The 15,129-nt window shown below is 43.1% G+C and overlaps 1 pseudogene; it reads right to left on the bottom strand.

Annotated features, from left to right (window-relative positions):
* Window positions 1-12,972: 12,972 nt before the first annotated feature.
* Window positions 12,973-13,911, bottom strand: LOC143269307 (olfactory receptor 6C4-like; annotated as a pseudogene).
* Between the last annotated feature and the right edge of the window lie 1,218 nt (window positions 13,912-15,129).

Here is a 15,129-nt window from a genome sequence, read left to right as displayed (position 1 = left end):
CCATACTCCACCATCCTCCCAAGATCTTGGATCTAAGGGCCTGATCCCTGGACATTCTCAAGGAAAAGGAGAAGCTGAGACCACAGGGCACAGTCTGTTGTGCATTGGTTGTTCTACCCACCATGAGCATCTAAGACACAGGTGTATATTTCAGAGCTCTGTTTCCGGGACCTGGTCTTAAGACTTTGACTGGGCTTCATGATAAGAGCTGAGCTGAGGACTGGAATGGAGGTCAAGGGGAAGGCTGCTGGGATAACCTTGGGTGATGATGTGATTCCTGGTCATTGCTGAGGTTTAGTGCCTTCCTGGGGTTATGCTCTTGAGACATCCATCTTCCTGCTTCTCCCCTGAGTCCTTATTGTAAGCCTTTCTCTCTGACATCATTCCCATATGCCGGTAAGGGACAGAGACAGCAACTGGCTGGTTTGGTTTGCAAGTTCAGCTCCTGAGTCCTGCTTGGTTTTGCTGTAGGCTTGGTCTATTCAATTGCTTGTCTCCTGAATGATCCTGTCTCCTTGGACTCTCCCAACATGTTAGTGATCTTTACTTTACTTCCCAACTGTCTTAAAAACTGCTTTTATTCCCTCCTTTGTTCACATCCTGCCTCCCCCACTCTGGTCTGAGTCTGATATGGCCCTCACTTCTTGAAAGGACACTGGTTTCTTGCAACAAAGTGTTCACTATTTTTACTTGGTGTCCACCCTCGGTTATTGGTTGGAGGGATTTGGCACATCGCCCTTTCCTTGGAAAGCTAGTTCTTGATTGTGCAGCACCCTCCTCAGCTATTAGTTGTGGGTGGGAGAAGCAGAGGCAGGGAAAACGTGCCCAAGGTGTAAAAGAAGGCCTAGAAACAGTGTTGTTTCTTTCCCAGCTTGCAACAAGGAACTCTGTTAGTTGTAAGAAATTTGCATACAGAAGAAAATATATCTATCAGCAGAATGTTAATAATGCTTTTGGGAAATTACGGCTGCCTGCTTTCGCTCTGCATTTGTGTACATGCTTGTTCATAAAATTAAAAAAATAAGATTATATTGTCTAAACTGTGTTTTTACAGCTTCTACTCTATGGAAGGCATTTGAACATGTTGTGCCATGGCTCCTAGGGAGTTCCTTCAATGTCTCTGTCATATCTTGCAGTATGGGTTCTATAATCTTAAGAAATGTCCTATCATCACACTTAATGTTTGTCACGGACATTGAGATAAACATACACATATCTTTACCTACACTTTCTCTAGTACAACTCCCTGAAACAGGACTGCTGAGTAAAAGTGTTTTTGAAATACTTTGCCAAATTACCTGCCACAAGAATTTTTATTGTGTTTTATTGCCCAATTGAGCACCTTTCCCTCAAGTTTCAGGGCAGGGATGTTGTCTAAAGGTCAGGAAGGAGTTGAGGTTAGATGATCCAAAGAAAAGAAGGATGAGGAAAGTATTTTGAAAATTTCTTGAGATGAAAAGAATAAGGCAAATGTGAGTCACTTTTCCTTAGATGACCAAGGACAAGGTGAGACATGTGGATGGGAAATACACTAAGATGCATCAAAATGTAACCCAAGGGACTACTTTCAGGCAGAGTCAGTGTCTGAACATAAGAACGCAAGCTTAAGGTGAGGGCTTCAGATGTTGGAGCTGTGAGCCCCTGGACTTCCTGAGGGCTAGATCACCTCTCTGTGGTGACTGTTGGCTTCTGTTCCCTTGTTCATAGGAAAACTTCTGTCTGTTATCTGTTGATATGTCCCATTCAAGTATCTAAGAAATCCATGCATGTTCATTCTAGACTTTCCAGAATCTATTATTTTGAAATACTTGATACTAAGAAGGTAAAATTGGATATGAGACACTTATCATTAGTACAAGAATTTTCAACATTACCAGTTTTTATTGTTGTTTTGAGACAGGGTCTCACTATGTAGCCTTGGCTGGCCTGGAACTTGCTATGAAGGTCAGGCTGGCTGTGAACTCACAGAGATTCACCTGCCTCTGCCTCTTAAGTGCTATGAGTAAGGTGTGCTTTATATGTCTGGACAGTTAGCTATTTTTCAGGCACAAAACCTAATGTAAAAATTGTGTTCACAGATGCAAGCAGTGTTTGAGAACTATTACACAAATCAGTATTTAAACACTTCTCTAGTGGCATATTTTCCTTACAAAATTGTAGTAAAAAATGCAATGAAGTTTTCTATGTGGATCATTTTCCCAAATTCCCTCCAAACTCACTTTGTTTTACCCAGATGTACACTCCAAATGTTACCCATTGTTGCATGTTATAAGGAAGACTGGAGGCCCTGCCAGGAGCTGCTTCTCCCAGAAAGCATTCCAGAAACACCCCACACTCATCAACCATCAACCCTCCACACACACTTCACATCTTTATAATTACTCACATTATATGCTTCTGCTGGTTGGTTTCTTCTTTCCTCCATTCCTCCACTCCACCCCACACTGAATCTCAAGAGCACAGGGACCTCACCAGTTACTTCCTGATACCAGAAGCACAGGCAACCCCAGCCCCTGACCCCGTGGGTAGGAGAGGTGTTATCTGAAGTAGCTTAGATGTGTTGATGCCTTGTAGTTGGACATTACAGTGTAGTTGGACACTTACTGTGCCCACTTTTTTCCCAGATGATCTTGCTACGTGGCCATGTAGCCTTATGTGCTGCAATTACAGGAATGGAGTACTGCATCAGGTGGTGTTTCTCTCTTACCTCCAGTTTTCTCTGTTTGTCTCTTTCATTCCACAGTTATTAATATCCCCGTGTTGTGAAACACAATGATCAATTTTCAGTCTTCATTTTACTCAATATCTCGACATTATTGACATGTGCGATCTCTTGTCCGTTCTGAAAACTTTCTTTAGTGTCCGTGACTTCCAAATACACAACTTCTTATTTCTGACCATTTCCCTTTAGATTCTGTAGAGCACTATCTACTTACCATGCCGGATGACTCTTGTTCTCCTCCCAAGCTTCTTCCATCCAGTAAGTGAGCAGTTGCCATTCAGTTATTCAGATAGAAGTTTAGTAGTCTATTTAAATTCATTTCTTTCCTCAACACCTATTGTGCCTCAAAAATTTAATGCTCGGGGCCTGGACAGATGCCTCAGTGGTTAAGAGCATTGTGGTTCTTGCAGAGGACCTGCATTCAAGTCCTCATACCCACATTAGGCATCTCACAACCACCTATAACTCCAGTTCTAGGGGGTATGACACTCTGTTCTGGACTCCATAGACACTCACATACACATACAAATACAGATATACCGACACATACACACAAAATAAAAATAAAGTGATTCTTAAAAGAATTTAATTTCCAACACTTTTCTGTAAACTGAAGTTCCTTGAAAAATGTTCCACTTCTGTGGAAGATTCTTCAAAGCTGATTGATTAAAACTTTGTTATTGTAGAATCTTGTAGAACTAGAACCACATTATCTTGGCCTATGTTTGGTACCCTTAATAACCATTCATGCCCACCTCTGTGTCTGGCCTAACATCTTTGTGACTGTCAGGTAAAACCTTTGGAATGAATTCTTAGTCCAAACACTGAGTGTCATCAGACAACATCTGAAACCTGGCAGAGTCTTCCCATGTTTGGTTTTAAGTTGTCCACTGGCTGTCCTTAACAGTGTATTTGGTAAATGCCTTGATTTATGAGTCTGTTTTGCTCTGTTATTGACAAAAGCTTATGTAACCACATCCATGGAGCAAACTGAATCCATGTTTTTGGGCCATGGTCACTCATATTTGGCTCCAAATAAATTGTCTGTTGCTCCTTTGAAATGTCTTTTGCTCTATGTTTAACTGACTTAATCATCTCAGGGTCAGGTACCAAAAAGCCTTGGACCTCAGTCCTGTGAAATAATTTGAAGTATCAAATATTCAACATTCAACCTGCATAACCTGCTTACCACACCTGGCCCATTTCCTTCCATGAAAACTACTGTAAAACACTGTGATGGCTAGTTTTTATGTCAACTTGACACAGGCTAGACTCATTGGGGGTAGAGAGAACCTCAACTGAGAAAACTCTCCACTACACTGACCTCTGGACAGGGCTCTGGGCTATCTTCTTAATTGATGGTTGATGGAAGAAAGCTTAGCCCATTGTGGGTGATGCCATCTCCAGGTTGGTGGTCCTTTCCACAAGGAAGCTGACTGAGCAAGTCGTGAGGAACAAGCCAGTAAGCAACATCCCTCCATGGTCTGTACATCAGCTCCTTCCTCCAGGTTTCTACCATGTTTGAGTTCCCTGACTTCCCTCAGTGATGGACTGTGCTGTGGAACTGTCAGCTGAAATATGGTCACAGTGTTTGTCACAGCAACAGAAACCCTAACTGACAAAAGCACTTTCCCACATTTACCTCTTGCTCCCTGTCTCTAGATAGTCCATGATGATTTACCTAGTGTGGTGTGGTCCTGTGGCATGGTGTGGCTCCCTTCCTGGGGACTGAGTAGCAGACTGTCTTCTGACAGGTGTCTCCTGACCTGGTGCCTTACCAAATTTGAATAATGACACCTATATTTAGAACACTGTGTTATTGTCTTTCTTTTCCACTGCACATTTTGTCGTCCTTAGGCATTTAGGCTCTTTGCATGTCTTGCTCTATGCCTGTAAGTTCCCATTTTTTGCGGATTAAGATAAACTTTATTGTTTCTAAAAAAATTTATCTATTTTTAAAATTAATTTTTAAATTAGCAAACAAAAAAGAACGAGTTTCATGATATAGTTTTCATATACATATCATTGTACTTTGCTCCACAAAATATTGTCCACAAGTTCATACTTTAAACCAAATGTAATTTAACGTTATTTGAGCCTCAGCTCACATTCCACCTCTTCAGAAGGACCTTCTTGAACATCCCTCAAGTGGGACCATATGGTGGTCACTCTCATATACTTACTTCATGGTATGTATCCTTCAGAGAGATGACATTTGCTCTTTTGATTGAGTGGGAATTTAGTTCAGGTCTTCTCTGCTGGAAGGTATATTCTTTAAAGGCAGAAGCTTTGCTTTGCTTAGAGCTATGACTTTAAGGCTTAGAAGAGACTGGTACAGCTTAGAAGAGGTGTTCTACACACATCACAGACTGTTCCTTCAGTCTACTCAAAGGGAGAGAGGAGAAAAAGCATGCTTGTGTTTCTCTTTCTAGAGTCTAGACAGCTGAAGATTGCCTTCCCTAAGCTCCCTCATAGCTCAAGTTCCACTCATGGCCTAACGTCTGCCTAGGCGAGGCACCTCTGGGAAACGTGGAAGACAGAAGAATCGAGGCAGAGGCTTCACCCGCTTCACGTCTTCCCTCTGACAAATTGGTGTTTTTATGGTAGAAGTGGTCTCAGCGCTGTGGAGGTCAAGAGGCAGGATGGTGCTCCAACACTCATCCACAAAAGCTTATGGATGATATGTCAGGTCTCAGCTCACATTCCACCTCTTCCGAAGGACCTTCATCTGAAGGTCTGGCATGCCAGCTTAGAAGAGGCATTATGGTTGATATGATTGGCTTCACAGGATCTGGAGTTACCTAGGAGGCAAGCCACTGGGATGCCTGTGAGGGATTATCTTAATTAGGTTAACTGAGGTAGAAGAGCCACTCTAAAAGTGGGCATCGCCAAAAATTCCCTGGGCTCAGTTCTGGACTGCAAGAAAAGGAGAAAGGAGCTGACCATGAGCATTTACTGTTTCCTGACTGTGATGCGATGGGTCAGTGAGAGCATTCACTGTTTCCTGCTTCCTGACTGTGATGCGATGGGGCAGTGAGAGCATTCACTGTTTCCTGCTTCCTGACTGTGATGCGATGGGGCAGTGATCAACTGCTTCAAGATCTTGCCACTGGGACATCTCACCACAATCGACAGTACTTTTGAACTGCGAACTGAAAGAAACCCTTTCTCCTTTAAGTTACTTTTGCCAGGGCATTTTATCACAACAGGAAATGTAACAAATACAGAAATTTGGTACCAATAAGTGGGGGTACTGCTGGGAAACCCTGACCATGCAGTTCTTGAGCTCTTGTTTGTTGGAATAGTATAGAGAAGTTGGGAACTTTGGGCTAGGAAATCCCTTGATTGACACAAGTAGAGCTCAATGAGCCATTCTGGTGGGAGACCCAGCTCATGAGGTTTCACAGGGGAACAAGGACTCTGCTTTGTTTCTCTCACTTTGATAAAGACTATGACCAAAAGCAACTAGGGAGGGAAAGGGTTCATTTATTTCATCTTATGGCTTACAGTTCACCACGAAGGCAAGTCCAGGTAGAAACTCAAGGCAGGGACCTGGAGGGAAAACCTGAAGCAGAAACTTGAGGGAACATTGCTTACTGGCTTTGTGTCTATGGTTTGCTCAGCTGGTGTTCTTATATGACCCAGGACCACCTGCCCAGGGTGGCACCAGCCCCATTTGGCTTGGGCATCCCATAAATCAATAATCAAGAAAATGCCCCCATAGATTTGCCTATAGACAGTCTGATGGAGGGATCTTCTCAACTGAGGTTTCTTCTTCCAGATGACTACATAGCTTGTTTCATTTTGATGCAACAACAACAACAGCAACAGCAGCAACAACAACAGCAGCAACAACAACAGCAACAACAACAACAGAAAAATCAACCAGTGCAGATTCCATGGGAACTAGGCTGGGGCCATGAATACGATCATATAGGAAAGAGTCAAGTTTCATTATGCCAGTGTCCTGAGAATTTGAATGAGTACTGAATTGAAAGGTGATGGACTAACATGTGTGGTGAAGGAAATTTCAAGACAGGAGAGCATCCAGGCCATGGCAGGGCTACTGTTAACAATGAGAGAGAGAGAGAGAGAGAGAGAGAGAGAGAGAGAGAGCAAAAAGTGAAGCAGAAGGATATGAAAAGGCTCTCAGATGTCTATCATTCTTCTAGATGGTTCTTGGCAAGGTAGGGTCCCAGATACTGGTCCCATTGGTGAGCTATCCTTCATGAAGTCAGGTCACAGGTACTCATCACACCTCAGGGTGGTCCTACAGGAATCCACTTGTGAATGTTGGTGCCTCCCCCAGGCAGTCCTCCAGCACGGTGCTTGGAATTTTTGTTTCTGTTCCCCTGCACACTTTGGCTCTGACCAGGTTTCCAGTTCAACGAATTCTGTGTGATTCAATGATTCTGACTCAGTTTTCCTCCCCTATTTAGAGTTTTTCTGTTGACAAGTTTCTGCCTGTAGTCTTGGGCACTTGCTCTGAGTTTCCCGTGAGTGTGACTCGTGGATCTGGGGTGACAGAGCACTGGCTGCTGCTCCTGTGAGAGAAGAAGGTTTTTTGAGGCACCATCTTTCTTTTGCCACTGCTCTGCACATCGTTTCCTCCTCTTTTTTCCACTTTAACGTATCTGTTACTTAGAGGACTATACTGCTTCTCTGAGGCTCTCTGTCTTAATCATGGCTGCAGTCACCCTTTCTTACTGGGAGAGTTAGCTCCTCATACCTGCCAATCCTTCTGAGCCAAACTTGATCCCCCTACCCTGTTTACTTCGCAAAATTTCCCATTTTACTAAACTGCAGAGTTTAAACTGCTACCCACCTCTTTTGATAGCTGTTATCCAACTGTCCTTAGCTTATTCCCTGGGGATTCCAGCAGATCATACCTGCCTATTATCTGTGCCACCTCCCCTGATATATCCTGATGTCATTAATGGAACATTGTGATGCAGCAATGGAGCATTCAGGTGGGACTAACGTGATGTCACAGTAGAGCATTGACATGGTATCTGGAACTTTATCTTTGCAGAGAAGCAGCATCACAATGGCGATATTGAGCCTTGTGGTTTCACAGGGGAGCTTCAATGGCACAATGCGGCAATGTTAAAGTAAAACTGAACAACATGAGGTCACAGTGCAGCATTGTGATTTGATAGTGGAGATGTGAAGCCAAAACGTACTATTGTGATGGCAAAGTTGATGATTGTTATAAAAAAATGAAGCATTAAGATGTGATAATGGTTCTGTGATGTCACAATGCACCATTGTAGTGGCCCAATTGAGCACTTTCATATAAATATGAAGTAATGTGATGGTACAATGAAACATTGTGATGTCAATGTGGAACATCATAATGTCATGATAGAGTGTGATACCACAAGGCAGCTTCATGTTGGCACAGTTGGGTGTTGTGATGTCATAATGGAGTCTGTGATGACACAATGGAGCATTTTGATGGTTCAGTGTACCATTTGATGGCAAATTTGATGATTTCAATGTCACAATGGAACACTGTAATGTTAGAGTGGACCTGTGATGTCAAAATGCACTATGTGATGGCATAAATGAGCTTTGCCACATAAAGTGGAGAGTTATAATGGCACAACGGGTCATGATATAGCAGTAGAACCAGTGACATCACAGTGCAGCACTATGGTGCTACAATGGAGCACTGTTAGATTTCAAAGGAGCTGTGATATCACAATGAGCATTGTTATGTAAATGGAGGATTGTGGTGGCACAATGAAGGACTCTGAGGGCAGAATGTAGCATTGTGGTGTGATGTCATCATATTGATATTGAATGGAGCCTAGTGGTGTCACAGTGGGGAACCTCACTTAGGAGCTATGATGTCACAATGAAAAATTGTTTCAGCACAATGGTGCATTGTGATGTCACATTGCAGGATCATATTGGCCCATTGGAGCATTGTGATTTGATACTGGAGATGTGATACTACAATGCACCACTGTGATGGCACCACTGAGCACAGATATGCCAAAATGGAGCATTGTGGTGGCACAAGGATGGATCGTGAAGACAAGGTTGAGCCCTGTAATACAGAATGTGGCATTTTGATGTCACAGTGGAGCTGTGATTTCACCATGCATCACTGTGATGGTTTAATGGGACTTTGTTATCTAAAAACAGTTGAGTGTTGTGAAGGCATTGTATTGCGATGTCATGGTTGAGCCGTGTTATCACAATGCATCTTTGTGACAGAAAACTGAACACTTGTGTAGTGAAACAGCATTGTGATGGCAGAATGGTGTATCATGCAGACAAATTTGAGAATTGTGATGTCTTTAACTGCAAGCTGAGATAGACCTTGCCGTCTCTACATGGCTGTTTGCTGTTCAGGGAAGTAACACAGCCCCGTGTTGATTCCCACAGTGGAGGCATCAGCTTACACTCTCATCTGCAGCGTCAGGATTCTTCCTTCCTGACAACTTTGATAGAATCTGTCATCATTTGTTTTCTTCATGATAGCCATCCTGACTAAGGTGAGGTGGAATTTCAAAGCATTTTCAATTTGTATTTCCTTGATGGCTAAGGATGTTGGACATTTTTCAAGTACCCCTTGGCCATTTGTACTTCTTCTTTTGAGAACTGTATATACTCCATTAGTTCATTTATTGATTGGATAATTTTTTTGTATTTGACTTTTGTAATTCTTTATATATCTTAGATATCAATCTCCCGTGTGATATATAGTTGGCCATTTTAAAAAGGAGATTTGTGGTAATTTCCTTTGTTGTGTGCAATTACTTTAATCTATTGCCCTCTCTCAATTCTTGGGATGATTTCAAGTGCTATTGGAGCCCTTGTTAGAGTACTTGCCCATGCTTATATTTTGAAGAGTTTTACCTATGTTCTCCCTAACAGTTTCAAAGTTTTAGGTTGTACATTAAAGTCTCTGATCCCCTTTGGATTGATCTTTGAGCAGGGAAAAGAGAAAGTGTTTGACATTTTCTCAAAAGTGAAACAGTCTGCATTTGAGACAATGCTTGCCTAGATGATTCTTCAAGCAGTGGTTCAATCACAGGAGAACTTTAAGTTGTTTTACCTTTTTATTTAAAGTATTTTTATAATTATTATCTTTAAAAACTGTAGAGCAAGGTGTGTGTAATATTGCAAGAACACGATGTGTCACTAGAGGGCGCCAAGCAGCCACTTACTTGTATCTAGACTCTGGATGTCATACCTTGAGAATCTGGACTCTTTGTTATTCACACATATTGTAAGCCTCAGACCTTGGCTCTCCTTTGTAGTTCCTATTTGGACTTTGCACTGGAATTGCTGTCACAGTATAAGAGTTTTGGAATGAATTTGCTAGGTACTAGTGCTGTGTATGTCCAAACTGAGACCATAGAGTGTCACAAACAGCACTTGATCAACCCAGTTCACCAATTGTGTTGCTGGGTTTGGCAAAAAGGAAAAGATGTTAAAAAGAGAGTGAGAATGATAAACAGACACAGAGATGGAGAGAGGGAGGGAGACAGAGGCAGATGAGGCAGCTCTGGTCTCCCCTCCTGTGGAGCATCTCCTTCATTTTAGGGTTTTATAGTCCCTGTAAAAGATGTCCAGGAGTTCCTGTCAGAGGCTCTGGACACTTCTGAGTGATTTTCAAGTTTTATTTCACATAGAAAAGTGTAGATTAAGAAATGGAATAAAGGGAGCAGTGACCTCAGGACCAGATCCCACACTGCTACATTTCCAACTTGTGAAAAGGAATTAACAAAAGGCTCATAGACAGGTGTGGTGGTGCATGCCTTTAATCCCTGCACTCCAGAGGCAGAGACTGGTAGAGAGCAAGTTCCAGGACAGCCAAGCTTAGGCATTGAAGGAAACCACGGAAAACAGAAAGTTGTTGAAGATGTAGTTGAACAAGGGGGCCATGTTCTAGCTCCAGTAAGCATCAGAATTTGGCAGCTTTGGCCACATAGTTTGGACTAAAATATTTATCCCTTATGAGGCCCTACATCTACCCAGGATGTGAGGTTGATGTTTTTGAGAAGGCACCAGAACCACCAAGATTCAGTGATGGTTTTCATTTACAAAGGATAATGGTAGGAAGAGTGGTCATGATGACAATGGGAACTGACCTATTAGAACCCAGATGGCTCTGTGTGTACAGGAACTCAGGCTGCTATGACTACAATGATTGGCAAGGTCAAAGAAGCATTCAAGAGTCTTTGAATGCTGGGTATTGTGGATATAGTAGAACGTGGCAATGCACCCTAAATACTCATCCTAGTCTCTCCAGAAATCATCTTTTATGTGTTCTCTAAATCTCAGGCATGCCCTTGCTTCATGATCACTTAGTAGATTTCTATTACAACCAAGATTGCCAGAAATTTTCTTGTTCTGAGTCTTCCTTTAAAAAGAGTCATAACATTTTCCATTTTGTTCTCAGGAAACAGTTAGTAATGTTCTTGGGAGTACTCATGAAACCAAATGCTGTGTATTAGGAAATGACCTTGCAAGATTCGAAGAAATGTCTTAAAAAATTGGGCTCTCTCTCTCTCTCTCTCTCTCTCTCTATATATATATATATATATATATTTGCCAATATGTGAGGGGTTTGGAGGCCAGATGTTGACATCTGGTGTCTTTCCTCAATGGCTTGCCATCTTATTATTTGAGACAGGATTTCTCACTGAACCTGTGGCTTACCTTTTAGGCCAATGACCAGTGAATATGTGGAATCAGCTTATCTTTGGCCCTTTCTTGCATGTTAGGGTTACAGTGTAAGCCATTGTGCCCAGCTAGTACAGAGGTGCTGGGATCTGAACACAGGTTCAGATTTTCAAAGCAAGCATATTATCTGCGGAGCATTCACCTTAGCCAGAGAGGCAATCTTAAGAATTATCAGAGTAGGGCCGGGCGGTGGTGGCGCACGCCTTTAATCCCAGCACTCGGGAGGCAGAGCCAGGCGGATCTCTGTGAGTTCGAGGCCAGCCTGGGCTACCAAGTGAGCTCCAGGAAAGGCGCAAAGCTACGCAGAGAAACCCTGTCTCGAAAAAAACCAAAAAAAAAAAAAAAAAAAAAAAGAATTATCAGAGTAAGAAACTCTAGAAAGCAATTGTTTAGAGCCCAAAGAAAAGTGATCTAGAAAAGAATATCTCACATAGTTTAATAATCTCTTCTGAGAAAGAGGTAGCAATTTCTGACACAGTGCATTTGCAATTTTGATAATTATCAATTGAGTTAAAAGATGATGATTGAAATAATAGAGGTGCAGTCATTAGGCTGATCCTCCAATTTATGACAAGCAAAATAATTTTAGCTAGTTGTATTCTGTATACAGTCTGCCAAGATAATTTTTCTGTCCCTTTTGTAGCATGAATCTTAAAGTTTCTTATTAAAAAAATCAAACCTGAGGCCAGTTATTGGGGTGAACACTGGAAGATCAGAGAGCCAGAACAAGCCACAGCTACCTTACCTCGCTGGATCCTCAGCTGGTCTTGTTTCCTCAGACTGGAGGCCTCTGAGTCCTCATCCAGAATGGGTCTCAGCTGAATTGCTGCTCAAAAGTCTGAATGCTTAAGCAGCTAAATGCTTAACCAGGCCAAAATGCTTAACCAGGCCAAATGCTTAATCAGCCAAATGCTTCTAGTTTCTGGTCCTCACACCTTATATACCTTTCTGCTTTATACCACCACTCCCTGGGATTAAAGGCTTGCTTTCTGGGATTAAAGGCGTGATGAATGACCATGCCTGTCTGTATCCTTGAACACATGGATTTCTGCCTCTGAAATGCTAGGATTAAAGGTGCTACCACTGTCTATCCTTTATGTTTAATATTGTGGCTGCTCTGTCTCTGACCCCAGATAAGTTTATTAGCATGCACAATATTTTGGGGAATACAATACCATCATTCCTTTTTTTTTTTTTTTTAAAGATTTATTTATTTATTTATTATGTAGACAGTGTTCTGCCTGCATGTATACCTGCAGACCAGAAGAGGGCACCAGATCTCATTACAGGTGGTTCTGAGCCACCTGTTCTGATTCTGAGCTGGGAATTGAACTCAGGACCTCTGTAAGAGCAGCCAGTGCTCTTAACCTCTGGACCATCTCTCCAGCCCCCCTCTTTCATTCTTTAAAGGTAGATAACAGAAATTCTTGAACTGGTTTGAAACAGACTGTGGACACACAGTCACACCAAGCTTCCCTGAAATTCACTTCAACAAAGAGGAGGCATAGCCTGAATGTCACCCAACATTTCCATTTATTTTGAGGCCACTAATACGAATAAAGATGCATTATTTTTCTGACCACATCATTGAAAGCTTGTTTTACTTGCTTATTCCTTAGAGTGTAAATGAACAGGTTCAGTAAAGGGGCAACTGAGGTATTGAGCACAGCCACACCCTTATTGAAGGCCACTCCTTCTGTTGCTGAAGGCTTTATGTACATGAAGATGCAGCTTCCATAAGAGAGGGAGATGACAACCATGTGGGAGGAACACGTGGAAAAGGCCTTCTTCCTCTGCTGTGCAGAAGGGATCTTCAGAATGGTCCTGATGATGCGAGTGTAGGAGAGAATCACCAGCACCAGGGTGACTATCAAGTTCATGTCTGCTAAGACAAAATCAAAGAGTTCCAGCAGCCTTGTGTCTGAGCAAGCTATTTCTATGAGGGGCCCATAGTCACAGTAATAATGATTGAGCACATTGGATGCACAGAGGTCCAGCTGACTGGTCAAGATGATTGGGAATAAGATGACTAGGAAGCCACTCAGCCAAGAGCAGAGGACCAGCAGGGTGCAGACCCTGTTGCTCATGATGGTGGTGTAGTGCAGGGGTTTGCAGATGGCCACATAGCGGTCATAGGACATGGCAGTCAGAAGGCAGAATTCAGTGGCTCCAAAGAAGATGGCAAAGAAGTACTGAGTGAAGCAGCCAGCAAAGCTGATGGTCTTAATTCCTGTGGAGATGCTGACCTGCATTCAAGGAGTAAAAGTGGATGTAAAGGAGATTTCTAGGAAGGAGTATTTCCTGAGGAAGAAGTACATGCGTGTCTGGAGGTGGGAATCAAGCAGTGTGAGGATAATAATAGTGAGATTTCGCATAATGCTGAGAATGTATGTGAGGAGGAGGAATAGGAAAACACAGATTTGAAGCTCCGGTGCATCTGTGCATCCCAGGAGAATGAATTCACTGAAAGTCTGATTTTTCATCATCTGCTTTGATTCCCTGTGAAGCTGAGAAAGAGAGAAATGGGTGATGAAGGTGAACTGAGCTTAGCAGTACAGAGAGGAAGTCTTAGAGTTTAGGGGGCTGGAAAGGTGAGACAAGGCTTACCTCAGAAGAATAACTATTAATAAGCTTCTGTATAGACAATGTGTAAAATGTGAGGGGGGAAAAAGAAAGAAATCACTCATAATTCTCCTCCCCCCCCCATGACCTGTGCTAACATTTTGGTAGATGGTTTGCACTTCTCTTGCAATGGAGTGTCTTAAACTACGGCTTTGGTTTTACATAGTTTTCTATCGTATTTTATGTGTCTCTGCATGAATATTTGCAAATCACATCACAACAGGACTGCTGTAGAATATTATTTTAAGTAGGCAAAGATGTATTTCCATTTGTTGATGCTGTAGACTGTTACTTTTAACTGTGTAAAAGCGTGTTACCTTTGTTGATGCTGCATTTGTGTAATGATGCCAGGATGTGTGTTTAATTACTTAAAGATGTGCTGCATCTGCTTGGGTCTGCCGGCCTAAGCACCTAATGGGTGAAGAGCTGAAGGGCCAATAGCTAGGCAGAGAAAGGATGGGTGTGTCTGTCAGGCAGAGAGAATCAATAGGAGAAACCTGGGCTGAAGAGAAGACCAAAAAAGACTAAGGAGAAGAGCAGGAGGAGAAAAGCTCAGGGGTTAGGAGCAGTGAGTGCAATTGCGGAGGTCCTAGGTTCGGTTCCCTATGAGAGGAGAGAGGAGAGGAGGAGAGGGGAGAGGAGGGGAGGGGAGAGGAGGGGAGGGGAGGGGAGAGGAGGAGGAGGAGAGAGGAGAGGAGGAGAGGAGGGGAGGAGGAGGAGAGAGGAGAGGAGAGGAGGAGGAGAGAGGAGAGGGGAGAGAGGAGGAGAGGAGGAGGAGAGAGGAGAGGAGGAGGAGAGAGGAGAGAGGAGAGGGGGAGGAGAGAGGAGAGGAGGAGAGAGGAGAGGAGGAGAGAGGAGAGGAGGAGAGGGGAGAGGAGGAGGAGAGAGGAGAGAGGAGAGGAGGAGAGGGGGAGGAGAGAGGAGAGGAGGAGAGAGGAGAGGAGGAGAGAGGAGAGAGGAGGAGAGAGGAGAGAGGAGGAGAGGAGAGAGGGAGGAGAGGAGAGGAGGAGAGGGGAGAGGAGGAGAGAGGAGAGGAGGAGAGGGGAGAGGAGGAGGAGAGAGGAGAGAGGAGAGGAGGAGAG

Source organism: Peromyscus maniculatus, chromosome 18 (genome assembly GCF_049852395.1).
Source record: "Peromyscus maniculatus bairdii isolate BWxNUB_F1_BW_parent chromosome 18, HU_Pman_BW_mat_3.1, whole genome shotgun sequence".
NCBI classification, from domain to species: Eukaryota; Metazoa; Chordata; class Mammalia; order Rodentia; family Cricetidae; genus Peromyscus; species Peromyscus maniculatus.
This window is presented reverse-complemented; position numbering and strand designations above follow the sequence as displayed.